The sequence below is a fragment of the Mus musculus genome, chromosome 13 (genome assembly GCF_000001635.26).
Source record: "Mus musculus strain C57BL/6J chromosome 13, GRCm38.p6 C57BL/6J".
NCBI lineage: Eukaryota > Metazoa > Chordata > Mammalia > Rodentia > Muridae > Mus > Mus musculus.
The window spans coordinates 71,575,394-71,597,184 of NC_000079.6; the positions used below are offsets into that span (position 1 = coordinate 71,575,394).

Here is a 21,791-nt window from a genome sequence, read left to right on the forward strand (position 1 = left end):
GCAGGCTAGATGTCACCAAGATAACCCATCACTGCCAGGACATTCCTGGTCCAGGATTGTGGTGATGCCACCAGGCTGTAGTCCTTCCAAAATGTAAGTGACTTCCTAGAGTGTTTGTGGTGAAGATCACACAGTATATTTTGCATTCATTCACACTGTAACTGAAGGCTAGAAATTATAAAATACTCGTGCAAAAATCACTTATTAGGGTAACGCTTTTAAGAACATTTATGATAAAGCCATGGTTCACAGAGTTTCGCATGTATTTCATGCAATATAAGAAACATCCCTAATGTGATGACCTACCTGCTTGCCAATACACAATGAATGCAGCATGTATGGATTTCTTAGTCAGTCTTTCTCGTCAGTAATCCAGAGATTCACTTCAAAATCTTCCCATCCCCTGAAAGTCCTGTCTTGTACCAGGAAGACATGGCAAACATGGCACCATCAATTCTACTACTGAACCATGCCAGAGAGATAAAATGGGATGACTTTTCATTGGTAGGCAAGGAAGTTCAACCAGCAAATACAGGGCCCTGCATCCCAAGCTAGATATGCCAAGAGAGCTTTGGTTTCTCAACCATAACACAGAAGAACAAATCTCCTTTTGTCCCTTCTGTCTTCCTGCATCTGGCTTTCCCTGTGAATGGAAAGTTCTGTCCAAGACGGCCATTGACCTCTCTTGCACTTGGTTACAGTGTATCGTTCTGCACTGACATCTCTGTTGTTCACCCTCATCTTTATATTGTGGCCCTGAGACTCCCCAGTACCTTTCCAAAGTCCTAAATCAACTTCTTACCTAATGGAATTCTTTATGTGTCTGATTTAGGGAGGATTCTAAGGCACAGTGGCTTTGATAGATGGCTAGAGACCAGACACATGCTTCAGTATTCACAACAACATACTCATGGCCATTGTCATTAGTCCTGGGAAAAAGAGAGGAGTCCAAAATAAAGCCAAAGAGAATCTTGTCTTTGTGGTACTCATGAAGAAGTATGTGTGGAGACGACAGAGTTCCCTCACAGCTTTTCAATCATCCAGTCACTTGACTTACTGACCTTCAATTACTCATACTGATGCACCAGAAGCTCTTTGTAATTCTTGGCCCAGGACGCAAAGATTTGAGCACTAGAGGGTTGGTAGGGGGAGACTCCCACCCCCACTATTTCCTTTACACAAACTACACAGTTCATGTTCTGCCTTTCCAAAGTATGTGGCAGAACCATCTTATTCTTTATGACAGCTTTAACCCAGCACTCACTTGGGAAGCACTGTATGCCCGAAGCTCTGCTCTTCTGCTCAATTGCCCCTGGTAACATCATGGTTCTTTCCTTCCTGGAAATTTTCCCAACTGATTACACATCATGCCTTAAGATAGATGTTCTAATTTTTATACCGTCATACCAATTTATATCCATCTATACCCATTGTCGCCTGCCTATTTATTATTCATTTATTTTACCATGTGCTAATCTAACCAGGCCTGAGTTCATGGCAGACAACTGTTTCCATGCTGTTCAAGGCCTTCCACCATACCTTTGCCATTCCACAGCATCCCTTAGCTGCCCATCACCTTGGGACCGACTCCTAAGGCTGCAATAGTTTTTCAGCACTCCAATGATCTTGACTCTCTTGAAAGGCTATGAGAGAGAGACATTTTATTAATGTCCCTTAGTAGAGGGTTTATTTTCTGATTTATATATGACTGTCTTGAAGTTATAGGCTTGGGAAACAAGATCACAGAAGCAAGCCACTCCTTTTCTTTTTTGCAAAAATTTTTTATTAGATATTTTCTTTATTTACATTTCGAATGCTATCCTGAAAGTCCTCTATACCCTCCCCCCACACTGCTTCCCAATCCACCCACTCCTGCTTCCTGGCCCTGGCATTCCCCTCTACAGGGACATATAATCTTCTCAAGACCAAGGGTCTTTCCTCCCATTGATGACTAAGCCATCCTCTGCTACATATGCAACTAGAGACACAAGCTCTGGGGGGTACTAGTTAGTTCATATTGTTGTTCCTCCTATAGGGTTGCAGACCCCATCAGTTCCTTGGGTACTTTCTCTAGCTCCTCCATTGGGGGCCCTGTATTCCATCCTATAGATGACTGTGAGCATCCACTTCTGTATTTGCCAGGCACTGGCATAGTCTCACAAGAGACAGCTATATCAGGGTCCTGTCAGCAAAATCTTGCTGGCATATGCAATAGTGTCTGGGTTTGGTGGTTGTTTATGGGATGGATCCTTGGGTGGGGCAGCCACTGGATGGTCCTTCCTTCAGTCTCAGCTCCGAACTTTGTCTCTGTAACTCCTTCCATGGGTATTTTGTTCCCTATTCTAAGAAGGAATGAAGTATCTACGTGTTGGTCTTCCTTCTTCTTGATTTTCTTGTGTTTTGCTGATTGTGTCGTGGGTATCCTAAGTTTCTGGGCTAATATCCACTTATCAGTGAGTGAATATCATGTGTGTTCTTTTGTGATTGGGTTACTTTACTCATGATGATACCCTCCAGAACCATCCATTTCCCTAAGAATTTCATAAATTCATTACTTTTAATAGCTGAGTAGTACTTCATTGTGTAAATGTACCACATTTTTTGGTATCCATTCCTCTGTTGAGGGACATCTGGGTTCTTTCCAGGTTCTAGCTGTTATAAGTAAAGCTGCTATGAACATAGTGGATCATGTGTCCTTCTTACCGTTTGGAACATCTTCTGGGTATATGCCCAGGAGAGGTATTGCTGGATCCTCCGGTAGTACTATGTCCAATTTTCTGAGGAACCACCAGACTGATTTCCAGAGTGATTGTACCAGCTTGCAATCCCACCAACAATGGAGGAGTGTTCCTCTTTCTCCACATCCTGGCCAGCATCTGCTGTCACCTGAATTTTTGATCTTAGCTATTCTGACTGCTGTGAGGTGGAATCTCAGGGTTGTTTTAATTTGCATTTCCCTGATGATTAAAGATGTTGAACAGTTTTTCAGGTGAGAAGCAAGACACTCTTGTCACCTCATTCATAGAGCTAGATGCTGTCAAGTGTATGGACACCATGGATCCTGGACTAGGCCCCCTAAGTGCTTTCTACTTTCCTTTCACACTGTTCTTCTTGGAGATAAGTTAGTCTGTGGATTACAGTACAGAGTCAGAGGCAGCATTCAGGTTTGCTCTCTGGATAAAAGTAGATGCACAAACCCACTGAAATTGTATACCACAGGGGCATTTGTCTACTTCTTCCCAGGCACTTTGTAGGATGAAGTCACCGCTCCTCCTGGTGTCGACCCACTGCACTCCGAGGTTCTTCTGACTCCTGTGGTCCTCACACCTCCTCAGCTGACACCTTGACCTTATATGCACTTGATTCTACCAAGCCTATCCCTTCCTAAATCTAAGTGTTAGATGCTCATTTCTGCAGGTTGCTTTGCTGTCCTTCTTTGCAACAAACTTCTCCAGAATGTGAGAGTCACTTTTGGTTTACACATACACAGTGTTTTTTCCAAAAATTCTGTCAACAGTGATGTGGATGGTTGGATACAACTTTTATTTTTCACTCTCCACTAGAATATAAATGTAAAAATCAAGGCTTGATTATTAAGTTGAGGCAAACTTATATGAATAAATTTGCATATTATACAAAATGTATGATAACCCAGATAACATGCATATGTGTTAGTTCTTGGGGGATGCGTAGATGGCAGACAGAATCAGAGGCAACTTTTCAGTAGAACCAGCTCATGTTGTTACACTAGCCAGTGAGATGCTCAACAAACTGCTATCCTGGAGAATGCAGAAAGTGGTGACATTTAGCCATGTCTGAAGCCCTTAGGACAAAGGAAGGCAACACCAATGGTCTGAACGTAAACTGAATAGCTGAGAGTACAGGGGACTCTGATGCCAGTCCAGGATACTGAAGGTCAGAAAAGCCAGGGCTCTAATGTCCAGGGATAGGAAGGAGTGCAGTGCTGTCTTTTAGGAAAAGAACTCATCTGCTCACCTGTGCCCCTTGGGTTACCTCTGTTCACAGAGAGAGAGACCACTGAATCCAGCATCAATGTCTTCCAATAGCAGCCCCCCAAGTACACACAAAGGAGGCTTTCATTTTTCTACATAGTAAGTTCTGTTTTAATTGACATAAAACTCCTCTTCATTCATTCTCATCTTCATTCTCTCCTCATCTTCATGCATGAGATGAGAAATTATAATTCAGTGAGTATGACCAGGAAGTACCAGTGACTCAGGTCAGTAGCATCTCTGTGTTTGTTTGCTTTTGTTTCATTTTTATCTTAGTGGGTATTTCCAATGGATGAGCTGAGGTAGAGTTTAGTCATCTTATTTTACTACGGAAAGCTTTGAACTGCTCTCTCTCCTACTGAATTTTGATAAGAATTACCCACTCTTCCAGTGCTCCACACTCTTTCCTGTTCTCTAATGACTTTGAGCCTATAGACTCTACCTTATGGGTTCCCGCCCATGAGTGAGGACATGTGGCAATTGTCCTTCTGTCTCCAAAATGTATTTCACTCAGCATTGCCACCCCCACTTTCACCCATGTAGCTGCACAGGGCATGATCCCATTCTTTTTAAGTGTTAACTAATGTTCTATTTCATATGCATATCGTGTTTCTTATCCCTTCATCCAACAACAAACATCTTGACGGATTCTGAACCTTGGCTGCTGCAAATGCTGCAGCAGCAAATATTAGCATGCAGATGTGTCTTTGTTGGTGTTTTTCCTTCTGATATATGCTCAGAATGCTGTAGCTGTACTTTTGGTTTTTTGAGGAATGTTGACAATTTTCCCATAATGCTAAAGAATAAGTTGCAGGGCATGTGGAACCATGTCACTGGACAGAAAAACTGGTACGGTGGAGCAGCTGAAGGAACTCTGACAACTCTCATGATTGAGAATGGTAGGTGTTTGAATCTGCTCCAGACTAGATTCCTGTTCTGGAACATGTACCATGACACTCCACTAAGAAGATCATGACACCTGGTCACGTAGCATAGAGCCCAGAATTCTCCATGCTAAAGAGGTATCTAGATGGGAAGGCCTGATGGTTTAGCCAATATGTTTTCCTTCCAGGGCATTCTTTCCTGCAAAAGGTATTTAATCTCTGGTTCACCCTGAATAAGTCAAAATCAACCATGTTTCCACCACGAGTGAACAATTTGCACTATCTCTCTCATCAAGAACTGCCATGGGGGGAAGCCTTTGTTACCAGGCAGCGCCACCTAAGTCTCCCACAGAAAGTCTCTCCTCACTCCTGACACTTACCCCTGAACTAAGTCGGATTCTCTCTTCCCAGGCCTCAGGCCCAGCTCTCAACTCTTCAAGGTTCCCGGTGGCATTCCTGTGCCATTTCTTACCCAAGGGAACATGGGCTGGAGCCCCTTCTTAGGCAGTGTTTCTCCTCTCCTGAGCAGTGAGTGGGTGTCATATGAGCTTGGCACCCTGATGGTGGTAAGGAAAGAACATACCCTAGTGCCTCTATGTTTCGTCGCCCCAATAGCATCCTTGTAGTGAAATACAGACCCACAATAAGTAGTATGTGAAGCTAGTTACCTGGGCATCCCATGCCCCAGTCAGCCTGACACCTGGTTTGCATTTGCCTATCCACATATCAATCAATCACCCCTGTGTATCCATATTTACTCAGTTCACTTATCTGAGTTTCAGATGACACAGTAGATTCAGAAGACCCTCTCTACACACATCCCCATTGATTTTAGTTATTTAGTTATTACCTGTGTGAAACTCTGTTCTTTGCTTCTGATTTGATGCACGAGTTTGAGGTAGTCATACATGATTCCACTAAGTATCCCTCAGACCTATTCCATATTATCACATAGGAACCCTAAAGTATACAGCTTGGGCAAAGAAATGACTCTAGACATATTGGTGATAAAATTAGTCAGTTATGGTGCAAATGCTATATTGGCCACATATGCAATTCATATTGATAGAATGTTTTCATTAACAAGAAATTCAGTTTCTCACTGCCCTATAAGAGCCAACTTAAAGACCATGTATGCCCTCCTAGGAAAGGTTTGACCGTACCTTTTTTCATTTAGTTGAAAATCAGCAGCAGTGAGGTCCTGAGCAATTTTATTACACTTAAAATCATAACAGGCAAGGTAGTATCACCAGATGTCCCAATGTCCCTTCTGGGGGAATACCTGACCCAACCTCAACAAAGAGGTAGGCGCTTGCACTCTGGCAACTGCCATGAGCTCTCCAGGAACTGCATGCCAGCATCAATAAGAAACCGTTTTGTAAAGGAACAAAAGTGGTTTTCAAGTTCACTTTGGTCTCCATGACGGAATTTCTGTTCGTTTTGGCTTACCCATAGCTGGTTTTTGTTTCTTCTTTAGAACGTATTGTGGGTCTGGAAGATTTTTAGCCCAAGATTCCATCAGCCCATTCTAGGAGATTCTCCTCTATGCTCTGTGTCAGGACCACAGAAGGGCCACGGCTTGTGTATAAACCATGCTTCATATTATTCCAAATAAGTCTGTCAGGATAGATTTCTTCCTGTCTTCTTATGTGGACAAGCCTAAATCTGAATGTTGCTGTATTAGTTACTTTTTCTTTCTTGTGGCCAAATACCTGACTAGAAACATTTTAAGGGGAGAAAAATTTACTCCAGCTTGACTGGTGTCTCCTGGCTTTGGGCTCTTCAGGTGGGGAAGGCAAGAGAGCCAGTGGCTCCACAATGGTAGATATGTGAGACTTGTTCACATTTCAACAGACCAATATGTACAGGAAATGAAATCACACTGTGACCTACGAGGCTCATTTCCCACCGATAGACTTCCTCCAACTTCCCTAACCTCCTAATGGTCTACAGCATTCCAAAACAGGGCTAGCTGCAGGGGACTACGTGTTCAATGCACTACGAGTCCATGAGGGACATTTCATATTCAAAAACGCAACAGCTGCTAAAGAAATCCTTCAGATTCTGACTGGAAACGTTGTCACTAACTCAGCCATTGCACTCTAATTAAAGGTAGGAAGTGGAAGTGGATAGCCTGTTACCACAGAGATGAAGGGAAGATAGCAACGAGAATTTGAGATGGCCATCTACCCTGTACCAGGTATGCACAAGGCTCCTCTTTCCTTTTCTCCATACTCAGCCTCATGTGCATTACAGAGCTACACAGATTGAAGCTCCCCTGTGGGTGGTAAACAGGGCTGTAGACAAAGGTTTCCTTGCCAAGAAGAAATGAGCGTGGAATGAAGTATAAAGTTCAAAGCATGATGGATGGGATGCCAGGCTGAAGGTCACACTGTCACTGGTAAACCTAGGAGGACCGTGGAACATCAACCAGTTGAAATGTATGAGCCAAAGTGCTGGAATGTGACAGCCCATCCAGCTCTCAGGCCTCAGCGGAGGCTGGGTGTATCCAAAGAACCCAGGCAGGTCAGCAGGGTTGTCATACATAATCAGAAACACGAGCTGGGATAGAGATGTTTGTTTTCCTGGAGCCCACGTGGTGAGCCTCTGTCTTTTTGTGTGCTGCTATGACTGCTTTGCTGAATGATAATGGGTGGGTCCAGCTTTGGGATTTTCCCTGTCATTTCCCATCATGTCCTGATGGGAATTAAGCATAGTAATCTATCAGGATATAGCCAAGATCTTAACAATGAAGGGAAAAAGATTTGGCCAGTGTTAGTGGATAAAATATTAAATAGTAAGAGGACACATTCAACCAAAGCAGGTGTGACCTTCATAGTCTTGTTTTGTTAACATACCACATTATTTTCCAACTCTGAATTTGGCTCAAAACAAACAAAAGTCTGAAGACATGATGTTTTAGGAGAAAACTGATCTTATTTGCCATTCAATTTGGTGGGTGAAGACGTAAGGTAGACCTTCAATAAGATCCAAACAACCTCAGAGGGGCTATTAAACCTCAAAGACCTGGAGCAGAACCACCAGGGAAAACAGGCCATAGTGTCTGACTGTGATCTCAAGAGTGAGACAATCTAGTGTGAGGCAACATGGACCTTAGTGGTCCTTCAGTTGGGAAATGAGCATCAAGCCCTTAGCCTTGTCAAGCAAGTGCTCAACTTATGGACATTTCCTTTGTGACAGATGTCCATGTGTGGTAGGTGTATGGGAGGGTTCATGGAGGACTGATGGGAAGCACGGGAGAGGAATGTTTCTGCAGTGGTGGTCAGTGAGCTTTCATTATTCCCTGTGACACTGGAGCTGTAAATCTGTTCAGTGCTCTTTAATGCTCAAGCCCGACTGAAAGATAACCTGGAAGGTCTGACTCACATTAGACATGAGGCAAAATATGCAGGCAGGAGATGAGTGTTAGCTGGGAGGGAAGGTTGTGGAATTGGGAGGGATGCTGAGAAGCACAAACAGGACATAGAGGCAGAGGATAGGTTGAACTGGATCTCTATGCCCTGTATTTTGAGTTGCTGCTGGCTATGCAGGGCTTCAGTAAATGACTACTGAGTAAGGACCAGAAGAGCACAGGCTCCCTGGCTTCTCCAGGCTCCACCTACTTCTGAGTATGGGGTACTTGCTCCTTATTGGCACAATAACAGGTCATGAACAGAAGGGCTGGGTGTGGAGGGTTCACAACCTCCACTATTCTGCAGCAGATTTGCTGATCACCACTGAAATCTTCAGTGGAACTACTTGGAGTCACACCGGGTGCATTATGTAAAAAATAGAGTATGAGCTTTGAAAACTCCCATCCACAAAGAGGAATGAGTCTTCTGTGATGTCATAGAAGGCTCTGGCGCTATAACAGCACCATCAACATTTCTTGAAATTTATGTCAATGACCTTGGGGTTTGCTAATGAGCATTCTGATTGCCTTAACAATAAAAGCATAAATATTTATATTTTATAGGTATAGATGATATATAAATGGATAGCATATTGATAAATAGGTACTAAATAAATAAGTGGTTTATAGATGATAAATATATTGATAGATCATATATAAATAGTAAAGTAAATAGATGACAGATGATACAGAGATTATAGACGATAATGACAAATAGATATATAGACAGAGACAGACAGATATGCTAGATAGATAGATAGATAGATAGATAGATAGATAGATAGATGATAGATAGATAGATAGATAGATAGATAGATAGATAGATAGATAGATAGATAGATAGATGAAAGGTAGGTAGGTGATAGTTGGATGGTGTAGTTTTTAAACTATTCATATTTTAGGAAAATTATTGCAAACTAAATGCAGCACCAACAAAACTCTAAGCACACAAAAGCCATGTCTTTGAATTCAATATTCCATAAAATTTGAGGAAAAATTTTAATTTTTTATTAGATATTTTCTTCATTTACATTTCAAATGCTATGCCAAAAGTCCCCTATATCCTCCCCCCACCCTGTTCCACTACCCACTCACTCCCACTTCTTGGCCCTGGTATTCCCCTGTAGTAAGGCATATGAAGTTTGCAAGACCTAGGGGCCTCTCTTCCCAATGATGGCCAACTAAGCCATCTTCTGCTACATATGCAGCTAGAGGCATGAGCTCTGGGGGTACTGGTTAGTTCATATTCTTGTTCCTCCTATAGGGCTGAAGACCCCTTCAGCTCCTTGGGTACTTTCTCTAGCTCCTCCATTGGGGGCCCTGTGTTCCATCCTATAGATGACTGTGAGCATCCACTTCTGTATTTGCCAGGCACTGGCATAGTCTCACAAGAGACAGCTGTAACAGGGTCCTTTCAGCAAAATCTTGCTGGCATATGCATTAGTGTCAGGGTTTGGTGGCTGATTATGGGATGGATCCTCGGGTGGGGCAGTCTCTGGCTGGTTCATCCTTTTGTCTTAGGTCCAAAATTTATCTCTGTAACATGTATTTTGTTCCCTATTCTAGGGAGGAATGAAGTATCCAAGTGTTGGTCTTCCTTCTTCTTGATTTTCTTGTGTTTTGTAAATTGTATCTTGGGTATACTAGGTTTCTGGGCTAATATCCACTTACCAGTGAGTACATATCAAGTGATTTCTTTTGTGATTGGGTTACCTCACTCAGGATGATATTCTCCAGATACATCCTTTTGCCTATGAATTTCATAAATTCATTGTTTTTAATAGCTGAGTAGTACTCCATTGTGTAAATGTACCACTTTTTTCATATCCATCCCTCTGTTGAGGGACATCTGGGCTCTTTCCAGCTTCTGGCTATTATAAACAGGGCTGCTATGAACATAATGGAGAATGTGTCCTTATTACAAGTTGGAACATCTTCTGGGTATATGCCCAGGAGAGGTATTGCTGGATCTTTCGGTAGTACTATGTCCAATTTTTTGAGGAACCACCAGACTGATTTTCAGAGTGATTGTACCAGCTTGCAATCCCACCAACAATGGAGGAGTGTTCCTCTCTTTCTCTACATCCTGGCCAGCATCTGCTGTCACCTGAATTTTTGATCCTAGCCATTCTGACTGGTGTGAGGAGGAATCTCAGGGTTGTTTTGATTTGCATTTCCCTGATGATTAAGGATGTTGAACATTTGTTCAGGTGCTTCTCAGCCATTCGGTGTTTCTCAGGTGAGAATTCTTTTTTAGCTCTGGACCCCATATTTTATTGGGGTTATTTGAATTTCTGGAGTCCAGCTTCTTGAGCTTCTTGTATATATTGTATATTAGTTCCCTATTAGATTTAGGATTGGCAAAAATTCTTTCCCAATCTTTTGGTGGCCTTTTTGTCTTATTGACAGTATCTTTTGCCCTACAGAAGCTTTGCAGTTTTATGAGGTCCCATTTGTTGATTCTTGATCTTACAGCTCAGGCCATTGATTTTCTGTTTAGGAGTTTTCCCCCTGTGCCCATATCTTCGAGGCTTTGTCCCACTTTCTCCTCTATAAGTTTCAGTGTCTCTGGTTTTATGTGGAGTTCTTTGATCAAGGAAGAAATAAAGAAAGAAAGTTTGAGGAAATTATGCAACAAGAGTGACCAGTGACAGGAAACATATGTAAGAAAACCACTTAACTTGCACCAGCACTCTTGCACAGGCTACCTGTAGACTGTGGCCTGAACACCATATTTGGTCATGAGGAACCTGGGGCTGTCAGTGTTGTGTAGTTGCGCTGACGTCAGTCAGGGCATCTGTGGCTACAGTACTCAGGACAAAACCATCTGTTGATATCTATCTACTGATACTTAAATTGCTAAATCAACCACATATCAAGTGTTTGGAAAAGGCTGGACTATGATTAGGAAGAACTCTGGTGCATTGAAGTTCCACTATCCCAGAGCTGAGCAAAGGGAAACATGTGGGCCATGGGCATCTGGCCTCAACATGGGGATGAGGAGGCCAAGCAAAGGCGAGATGAAACACAGTGAATGATTTCAAATATCAAGAGAAATCATTTGGCTAAGAATATGGTACCTTTGCCTCTTTCAAAACTTTCCACAACAGATGGATAATATTCCTCCCAGGAAGCTGGAGACAGTGGGCCAATCTCATCAACATCATTGGGTCCAATGCTGAACAGAAAGCATTGAATTTAAAATCTTCAGCATGTAGATGATCCCCAGAAGCCAGCTCTCAGACAAGGTGAACAGCAGATGGTCGGTATACCTGAGATTATGAGGAGGGACAAGCTTAACCAGCCAGAGTAAACTTCTTCTAGAAGATGCTTTTCCAGACTCAGAAATGCTTGAGTTCCCCCAAAGACCCCTTACAACATCATTTACTCTTTATAACAGGAAAAAAAGGCCAAGAATCGGCAAATCAAGAGTTTGTGATTTAAGTTGATGAAAGCAAATTCCAAACTCCTCAAAATGAATTAATTAATCAACAAAGGGCTTCTCTTATATTTGAGCTTAGAAAGTCAATACCACTCTGCTCTCCTTCACTGGGAGTAAGCATGGCCTTTGCCTAAGGCTGATGTGCCCCATTGGGTGATGGAAGAATTTTAACGTGGTTCTATTACAGATCTTATTGTCATGGGATGGTATCTATTGAACTGTCCCTTCAGGAGTATCAGCATCCATTTCAGCAGGACGCCTTGCAGGCAGCTCAGGTGTTATTTTGCTTCCCTTTCTTTGGAAGCTCTGGGAAGATATAAATAGAGTGGGGGAACACAACTATTACAGCAGGGGGATCACCCATCACAGGGATTACCCATTACAAGGAGATCACCATCACAGGCAGAAATACTGATTAAAGGAGGACCACCCTTCACAGGGGGAATCACCCATCACAAGGGATCACTCATCAGGGGGTGATCACCCATCACAAGGAGATTACCCAGCACAAAGGGATTACTCATCACAAGGGATCACTCATTACAGGGGAACACCCATCACAGGAATCACTCATCACAGAGGGGACACTCATTAAAGGAGGATCACCCTTCATAGGGGGATCACCCAACACAAGGGATCACTCATCACAGGGGAATGCTCATTACAGGGGAATGCTCATCACAAGTGACTCATCCTTCATATGGGGGCACCCATCACAGGAGGAACAACAATCACAAGGAGAAACATTCTTCACAGGGGAGGATCACCTATCAAAAGGGGTTCACTCATTATAGGGGATTTACCGATCATATGGGGGCACCCATCACAGGAGGGGCAATCATTGTAGCTGTCCCCATAGGCTCTTTTTTTCCCCATGACATCCTTTTAAAGTAGTAAGAGCTTTCCAGACTGCTTGTCATATCTACTACCTTTTCCACACTGAGTTTCCATGTGTTAAGCAGAGGGTTTGTGGACCTCTCTGACTGCTTCCAGAATACACATAGTGCTGGCACAGAGCACAGGAAGCAACAAGAAGCCTGATTTGAACATTTGTGGCATTTTTAAGAGTATTTATCTTGTGATAGTATAGTTGCCTGCGACCAGATGGGGCAGGAGTGGTCCTGGGCCAGGTAGGGAAGCTAAATGGGGCTCTAATGTTCCTGACTTGTTTGCAAGTTTGGAGACAGACATCACTAAATATCCTAGGCTGACCTTGAAGTATGTATTCCAGACTGGCTGCAAGTTTGAGGAGATCTTCCTGCCTCAACCTGCTGAATACTGGGACTAAAGGCTTGTGGCACCATGCCTGGTTTCACTTTCTTGACTTCTAGTGCCCTGGATGGAGGACTGTTGCCTGGTGGTTAACAAAGTGGAACAAGAATGTTGGGATTAGGGCTGACTGGGGACAGGAATGTAGACATTCTTGGGGTCTGTCATTTGAGGACTTCCTGTCATGTTGCCCATTCTTCAGGTTTCCTTGCTGCTGTAGCTGTTTATTTAGCTCTTATCTGTTAATGTGTCTATTTACTCAAAAGACTCATAAAAATGTCATACCTGCCTTTGATCTCATATGGTAGAAGCATGGCCAACTATTTTTATAGTGTTCCTTCCAAACATTTCTTTTTTTCTTTTCTTTTTTAAAAGGATTTATTTTATTTGTTTTATGTGTATGACTACACTGTAGCTGTACATATGGTTTGTGAGCCATCATGTTATTGCTGGGATATTGAACTCAGCACCTCTGCTCGTTCTGGCACTGCTCTCTCTGGCCCCACTCACCCCGGCCCCAGTCACTCCAGCGTAAAGATTTATTTATTATTATATGTAAGTACACTGTAGCTGTCTTCAGAAACACCAGAATAGGGTATCAGATCTCATTACAGATGGTTGTGAGCCACCATGTGGTTGCTGGGATTTGAAGCCAGGACCTTTGAAAGAGCAGCTCGTGCTCTTAACTACTGAGCCATCTCTCCAGCTTGTTCCAAACTTTTCTATACATTAAATATACTATCTGGGCCTGGGGAGATGGTGCAGCAGCTCAGAGTATGTGTTGCTTTTCCATGGGAACCAAGCTCTGTTCCTAGTTACCATATCTGGTGTTTATAACCACCTGGAATTCCAGCTCCAAGGAATCTGAAACCCTGCTCTAGAGTCCATAGGCATCTGCACATATGTGAACACCCAGCAAGGCTAGCTACACACATACCTATATGCACAAGATTTAAAAAATAATAAAATAAAATATTTATGTTGTATATCTATATGTATAATATTAAACTGGCAAACAAGAAGAATGGAAACAAGAAAAAGCAAGATACAACCTCATCCTTTCAGCTTAGGACTGGCCTGTAAAGCTGTAATCTTTGGCATGTTAAGCTTTCGATTTGGGCTTACTCTATAATGCATGGAAAGATGGCAAATGGCGACTGGGTGTCCAGAAAGTTTCTTCTGCACAAAAATAACCAAGACAGTTCTGCACACAAATACATAATGAGACCAAGAAACTTACCAGACTTCTGACTGTTGTTCCTCTACTAGATTGTAGGAGGAGAAAGCAGTTTCTGGGATGGATGTTGCTGTTAGGGGTGGGATTGCTATGTTTCCTCAGTGACCCTTGGTGATATAATTTTCCAAGAGCCATCATGCATGCAGGGGTAAAGTTTTTGATGAAGTATATATCTTCCAGTCACCATTTCTCCCGTAAGTAGATCCCACTTATGCTCCTATAAGTAACCCCAATAATTCCACAGATTCACTGAGATGTAATAATTGTTTTGGTGATGTTGCCTAGTCTGCCTGAAGTGAATGCATATTTCTGAGAATCTCCATGGAGAGAGTAACACAATAATATTTTCCCTTGGACCATTTCTGTGAGAATGGCTGAAACCACAGCAGTCAAGAAGGAGACTATTCACAGTATCAAAATGTCTTAGTATAACCTCTCAAAAGAATAATACACTGCACATCCAATTAGGTAATGTCTTATAACCTCTACGTTTCTTCTGCCATCCACCAGCAACAAGCACAGTGAAGGAGCATCTCCCTTGGAGGGGTAGGCTGTAATTGAAAGCTTGGCCTCACCTGCCTCTTTAGAGAGGTGATGCTGATGGACAGGTGTTCTCCAGAGAACCCTCTGAAGATCTGAGCTTCTCAGTGAAGAATCTTAGCTTCTCTGGCTACTATAGGGACTTGTTAGGCAGCTGAAACTGGTGATGTTCAGAGAAGTATCCTGCATAGACACAGACTTCTGGCATTTTTCAAATTCAGAGGCCAAACAGGTCATACCTCTTTGTATTACATCTTGAGCTTCCTGGCATATGTGTTCAGAATCGCAGTCTCTGAGTGCAGCACAGAGACCTTCCAACCACACTATCACAAACCTCAGTTTAAATTCCCCATCAGTGGGAGGGTAATAGCCAACACAAACAGATCTGTCGGAATGTCCAGCATCAGTTAAAAGACCAGAATGAGCTGACAGTCTATGATGTTTTCAACACACTGCATGGAGTCACTATTGAGAAATGTATCATTCTGGAGCAGGCAAAAATACTGCACAGACTTCAAATGTTTCAGGACAGCAGGTTTTTGTTTCTTTCTTTGTATTTTCTGCAGATAACTATATTGTTTAATGGAAAGGAACCTTCTCCTGGCACATTTTGAAATTCTCAAATATATATATTTGAGATATATATGTATATCCCATAATAAAACAATGCATAATTTTTATTTTCATGCAGACAAAAAAAAAAAACAATCACAAAACCCAAATGTCTCAACTCTTTTCTCCCAGCATGTCGCTGGTTCAGATACTTCGACAAGCTTGGAATGATGATGTCTCATGTCAGGAATGATCTACTTTATCATTACTAAAGTGAATTTGTTTTTTATTCTCAGATACTCTTAAATCAAGAAAGGCAATATGTTCTGATATTTCACTGTTACTCTGCACATTTGCAGCCAGTCCTATAAGTCTATGCTCTTTATTCTCTAAACTTGCCAGTGCAGGCCTCTTGAGTGCCCAGTCTCCATCTTGCCAGTTCTCCCTCCCTCCCTCCCACAAGGTTTCCCTTCTGAGACATGCTCATGAAGCTTGCTCAAATCTGGACTTTCAGGGTTCTTCCCGTTAGATATGTAATTACATATGTAATTCATCAAAGCCATATGCTGTGCTTCTGCCTCCAAGTCAAGGGCAGATAGGCGAGTGCAACTGTGTGGGAATAGATAGAGGCTGCCCTGGGGCCACGCCATTGGACTCGCCTTTATGCTGAAACTCAGATGTTTCTAACATTGGATACTTAGTTATGTGGTCCAGTACAAAAATGAACATCTGTTGTCTGTGCCCTGGATTACTTGATGCTGACCCTAACTCCACTTGCGGGTTGGACGTGAGGTGTCTCAGAGTCAATGACACAGACTCTGGGAGCAGGTGAGAAATGACACAGGAAGCTCATCTAATCGTTGTTGTAAGCTCCTTTAATACCTTCTACTAATGCCCCACTGATCCCAAGAAAGTATCTCTTCTAAACAGCAGTTCTCTATTGGCTGGCATTGTCTGTGCCAGCAATCCCTGGTCTCTCAGGCAGTCTTCAATTAGGTCGTCCTGTAGGTGATGTCTTTGTGGCTGTGTGGCCCCCCACATTTATGCAGAGGTGGCTGCTGCCATTCCTCCCACATTCATCCATAAATGCACAAACACACTATACTATCTTTCTTAAGCCAATGTAGTTACACTTTTGTGATGTGTAACTGAAGGTGAAAAGAGTTCATTGGACACTCCACTGGCCTGACATAATCCTGCTATAAAATAGCTGCACTGTCGTGATAGCAATGAGCCGTCATCAAGGAGGAAAATGATGAATGAGCCAGGATTTCAGCCAGATGTTTACACCCATAGACTCCCTTGCTTTGGACACGGAAGCCCTGAGAAGTCTTACATGTTAGCATTTGGCTCCTATTACAACCTGTAAACAATCCAGTATCACCCAAAAACATTTATGAGGAAACAAAAAGGAGAAATCCCATTACTTCACCAGCACAACATGACAACAGAGACAGTAGAGCCTGGACTGAACAACTTGTTGCTTGTCTTCCTTGCTCAGACTCCCAGCATATCCCATCTGGGCCTCCTCATTGGCTGCAAGAGAAGTGACTCTCTGTGTTAAGATTGCTGGTGATGCTGGCTGCTGAGAAGGGACTTCAGATGGCCTTATTCAGCTGTAAAGTCAAATTTGATTGACATCTGTTGAGTCAGTCCTTTGCTTATGAATGGCCTTTCCCTCCATTCCTAATATGCATCTGGCATTAAATATGGCTGCTACCTTCCAATTCTCCTCCCTATGGAGAAAAAGTCAATAGAGATTAATGATTGTGCACATTCACATGTTCCCATTATTAAAAAGAAAGACCATGATGCAGTGTGAGTTTTCTGTATTGAAACTCAATCAGAAGAAAGCCCATGGTCCTGGTCAAGATGTTGTCCACCCTACTTCTAAGTGTTACTTTGTAGCCTTGTTTATCTATCAGCGAATAAACCTCTTGGGGAGGCATTGTGTAGCCCTATGAGCCTTGTTTTTTCTTTCTTATACAGAACTAGGGCAACCCTTCCCCAGACCCCTAGGTATAAGAAGAAGGAATATTTGAAAAAGATAACTGAAAGGAAGACATAGTGGTGGGGGTGGAGGTGGGGGAGTGGTTGAGGATCCTGCTGGCAAGGTGAGCTGCGGCATGAAGCTCTTGGGTGCCATGAGAAGTTTCTCTCTGTCCACTGCACAGGACTCTTCCAGTTTGTACTTTCACCTTCAGCATGTACCTGTGATCTCCATGGCTACCTATGCCATATGCATGGACTTGAACCAAGTGCTTTCTAAAGATCAACAGAGCAAAATCACCAACAGAGTGGCTCATGGTATGCCCAGAGCAGAGAAGACTTTTCAACATTAGTCGTGTTACTTGGTCACAAGAGAGCATAAACATATCTAGAATAAATACTGTTGGTGCTGAAAGCTGTGTGTGTGTGTGTGTGTGTGTGTGTGTGTGTGTGTGTGTCTAATTGTTAAGTATGACAAAACTTTGATTTTTTTTCAATCAGCATGTGACACTGGGGCCTATAGTGCTTCCTTGTTTTAGACTCAAGATCCCTATTTGATCATCCAAGTCATCAAGACACATAAGGCAATAGCTGGCTGCAGGCTCTGGGATTTATGTCACTTTATGGGTAGATTTAATGAGGATAGTGTTTAATCAAAGAAGCAGTTTGTCATAGGTAACAGCTTCATAAGGCGCCCGTGTGGATAACGGATAGAGGTGACACTTGCTCTTACTGTATATTTTAGTGGCTAGTCCTCTAAATGTATTCCTGACCCTCAATTTTGTGTAAACTGCTATTTCCCCCTCTATATAAACTTTAGAACAGATTTGGAAATACACACAAATTTACTTACTAAGATGTTGACAGGATATCATTGAATTTGTGGTAAAAATAACATCTGTTATTTTTTTTAATTCACTTTTGCAACTAAATATTTAACTCAACCCCCTGTTTTACAAGGGAACACTAGTTAGATGCATCAAAAGACACAACTCTCCCTCAGAGACAGAGATGCTAAGGAATGCTCTTTAAAGGCTAAAACATTTCCATGGTGTCCAGAAGAGACACTAAAGGTTCATCATTTTCCAGCACCAGGATTCCTCTTCAAATGCCAATCAAATTCTAGTCACAGACGTCAATGTTCCATTCTCTTTCTGAGACATGAGATAATAAAAACAACAGTACTCGGGTTGAGAGTACAAGCTGAGAATGTTAGCTTATACCTGTAATTCCAGTCACTGGAGTGCTGAGGCAGGAGGATAGATTGAACTAGGTGTAAGATGCTGTCATGCCTCAAAAGAAAGAAATGAGGAGAGAGAGAGAGATAGAGACAGAGATAGAGAGATAAAGACAGAGACACAGAGAGACAAACAGAAAGACAGAGATAGACAGAGACAGTCAGAGAGAGACGCAGAGACAATGTAAGATGTTACTTAGATGTTGTGTCATGTGCTTTTGCACACTCTGTGCCATTAGACTTTAGTACCTTTCTTGAGGATGTTATATTTAACTAAGAAGGTTAAGAAGACAGAATCTTTCCCACAAAGACAATTTGGGGAAAGGAGTACATCAAATAGACATGTGCGATCATCTGAGCAATTATATGGTATTATAGAAATTCAGAAATTGGAGACCCACCCAGCCCAGAAGATACAGATAATTCTGCAAACCTATGAAGTACAGATGCTGGCTTTAAGGACTGAGGTGTGGGAGAACAGGCATCCATGACCGGCACTGGAGCTTGTGTATCCCTGTGGTGACAGGATTTGAGTTATGAGGAGAATCAGGACCAAAGTCCAGAGAATGTGAACTAAAAGATTTGTCTATCACTGTCAGGTGGTGGGTCCTGGAATGAGTCACTCTGTGCCTGTGCACATCACACTTCTCAATTACAATGCCAGGGACCTGCATCTGTGATATTTCTAGTTCTTAAAGAGGGTGCTTCGAAGGGTTCCCTTAAAGTTTGTCACGGGTACTGCAGGAGAGCAGCCTGCAGAGTCCTTGTGTGGCTCCCATCACAAATGGGAGACATCTGTCTGCCTTGGGAAAGGCATGAGACCCAGGAATCCTCAGAAAGTCTCTACAGGAAACAAAGGAACTGGCTGTACCCAGGAGAGCAGGTGCTGCCTCCTTCCTCTCTGCTGTATTGATAAAGCAGTAATTATGTTTCCACCAAGGTAGAAAATGTTTCTCTTTGCCTAGTAGCTGAGCCCAAGTGTTTCCTTGAATATCTCACCATTGACTTGAGAGCACTCTGATATTTTTCCTTTAGTGCTCAGAACCCCAGAAATCCTGCTGAGATATTTCTTCTGTCTTTATAATGAGAGAAAGGGCCTGTTTTTCACTGTATAAGGTAGTGTCTTAAGGATGTATGTGGGTGTGTGCTTCCTTGCATGCTATGTATGCAACAAATGTAAACATGTCTTCAGATTGTCAGAGGAGAGCAGGAGTGTTTAGGAGTTTTTGCTCAGACTTTGCTCAAAGGGTAACACTTATCTTAGAAATGGTCATTGCAATCAAAGCACGAGTGCACACGGGCACACACACCAAACATACACATACACACACACACACACACCAAACACACATACACACACACATACACACACACCAAACACACACACACACACACACACACACACACACACACCAAACACACCAAACACACACACATATACACACACCAAACACATATACACACACACCAAACATACATACACACACACCAAACACACACACACACACACACACACACACACACACACACACACACACACACCAAAGCAGTTATTTTTTTTTAAAGATGAAAATCCAAGAATTGAAAATAAAACATATAGTTTTGAACTGTTTCAGAAGGAACCCATCCAGGAACGATAAGTAAAATACCAAAGCCAAACCCAGGTTGAGGATGAGGAAGCTATCCATGCATGAGCACAATGTCCTTGCAATGGCTTCCTCCTTTTCTGTCTCCTTTTCTTATGTATTAGTCTGGTGGTCATGTTGCTGCTGAAGTCAGCACAGATGCTTGTTGTCCCTAAGGCTGCAGTAGATAGTAAAGACTCTCGAGTGTTGTAATTTTCCTATGTGGATCCAGTTGCCTACACACACCACCCCGATACTGTACAGCCTGTAAGGATGAACTGTGAGGGACTTGGTCCAAAGCTGCTGCATGCACAGGTCAGCACAACACCTGTGCAGCTCACTTGTTCCTCTCTTCCCTCTGAGGAGAAGATCCAGGAGGCCAGGGATCCAATCTCTCTCACCTCCACTCAGGATCCAGAGCTTGCCACATACTGCTCAATGCAGACTGGGTTCTCTGTGAACTGAACCAATGAATGTCATAGCACTGCAGGCTAATTTTATCATGAAAGAAAAATGGGGTCTATTGGGTTAAAAAAAAAGTTCAAAACTGAAGAGATGCTCATAGATTATTGTGTGGTCACAGTCACTGGTCAAGGCTGTGCTGAGGACACATGATCTTCCCTCAGATAAACCCCAAGTTGGAATGTCACGCTCAGCTTGATGACCGAGCAGGAGAGGCCTCTGGGATACTTATGTTAACCTGACTGCCATTGTTGTTCGAGTGACTCCTCTCTCCTAGTTACTTCTTATTTCCTGAGACAAGAGACTGCCAACAGAGGAGACTTGAAACTCAGAAGCTAGTCTAACTTTGCTCAAGGAGGCAACGAGGTGGAGGCCTGACCCTGCAGTCTACCTTCAGAGCTATGCCTTCCCATCATTCTCGCCATATGGCTGTGCTCTTCTTTCCTGTGAGAAGGGCCTGCTTAGATTTCTTACTCTCAACCTGCCCTTCCCTTCCCTCCTATCATCTTCAGATAAGTTGGAAAAGGTGTCCCCACTGATAATTCTGGACCTTTGCTTTCCTTTGTTGTTACCCGAAGCTCATGGAAGACCATTCTTTTGACTAAATAGCACAGTGCATTTTTCCCACAAGTGGTTCATCTGGGTTCCAGAGGTGGGCACTGTACATTCTGAGGCACTGGAGTGCTTTGTTCCTCACAGGTTGTTAGTGCTCTAGCACCTGTGGCACCAGCTCCCATGTTCCTCACTGTGGTGCTTTGAATACACTTAGTCCATGAAGTGACACTATAAGGAGATGTAGTCTTACTAGAGGAAGTGTAACCTCCATAGAGGAAGTATATAACTCTGCAGGCATGGTTTGGGAGCTCATATAAATGCTAAAGTCTAGCCAGTATGATCCAGACCCTTCTCCTGGCTGACTGCTGAAGACAGTCTCTTCCTGGCTGCCTTCAGATCAACATATAGAACTCTTGCCTTTTCCAGCACCATGTCTGCCTGCAAGCCATGTCTACCTGAAAGATGCCATGCTTCCCACCATGATGACAGTGGACTAAACCTGTGAGACTATAAGGCAATCCCAGTGAAACTGAGATGCTTTGTAAAAGTTGCATTGCTTATGGTGTCTCTTTAC

General features: G+C 42.8%; 1 long non-coding RNA gene across 5 annotated transcripts in view; it reads left to right on the plus strand.

The window, feature by feature from the left end:
- Positions 1 to 21,791, plus strand: part of 1700112M02Rik — a 125,098-nt gene that overhangs the window by 87,781 nt on the left and 15,526 nt on the right. For 3 of the 5 annotated variants that reach the window (XR_873658.1, XR_873657.1, XR_382643.2), the window contains exon 3: positions 7,010 to 7,097. The exons of the other annotated variants lie outside the window; for them this stretch is intronic. This is a non-coding gene — a long non-coding RNA (RIKEN cDNA 1700112M02 gene). The remainder of the gene's footprint in view (positions 1 to 7,009; positions 7,098 to 21,791) is intronic. 5 annotated transcript variants of the gene reach the window in all.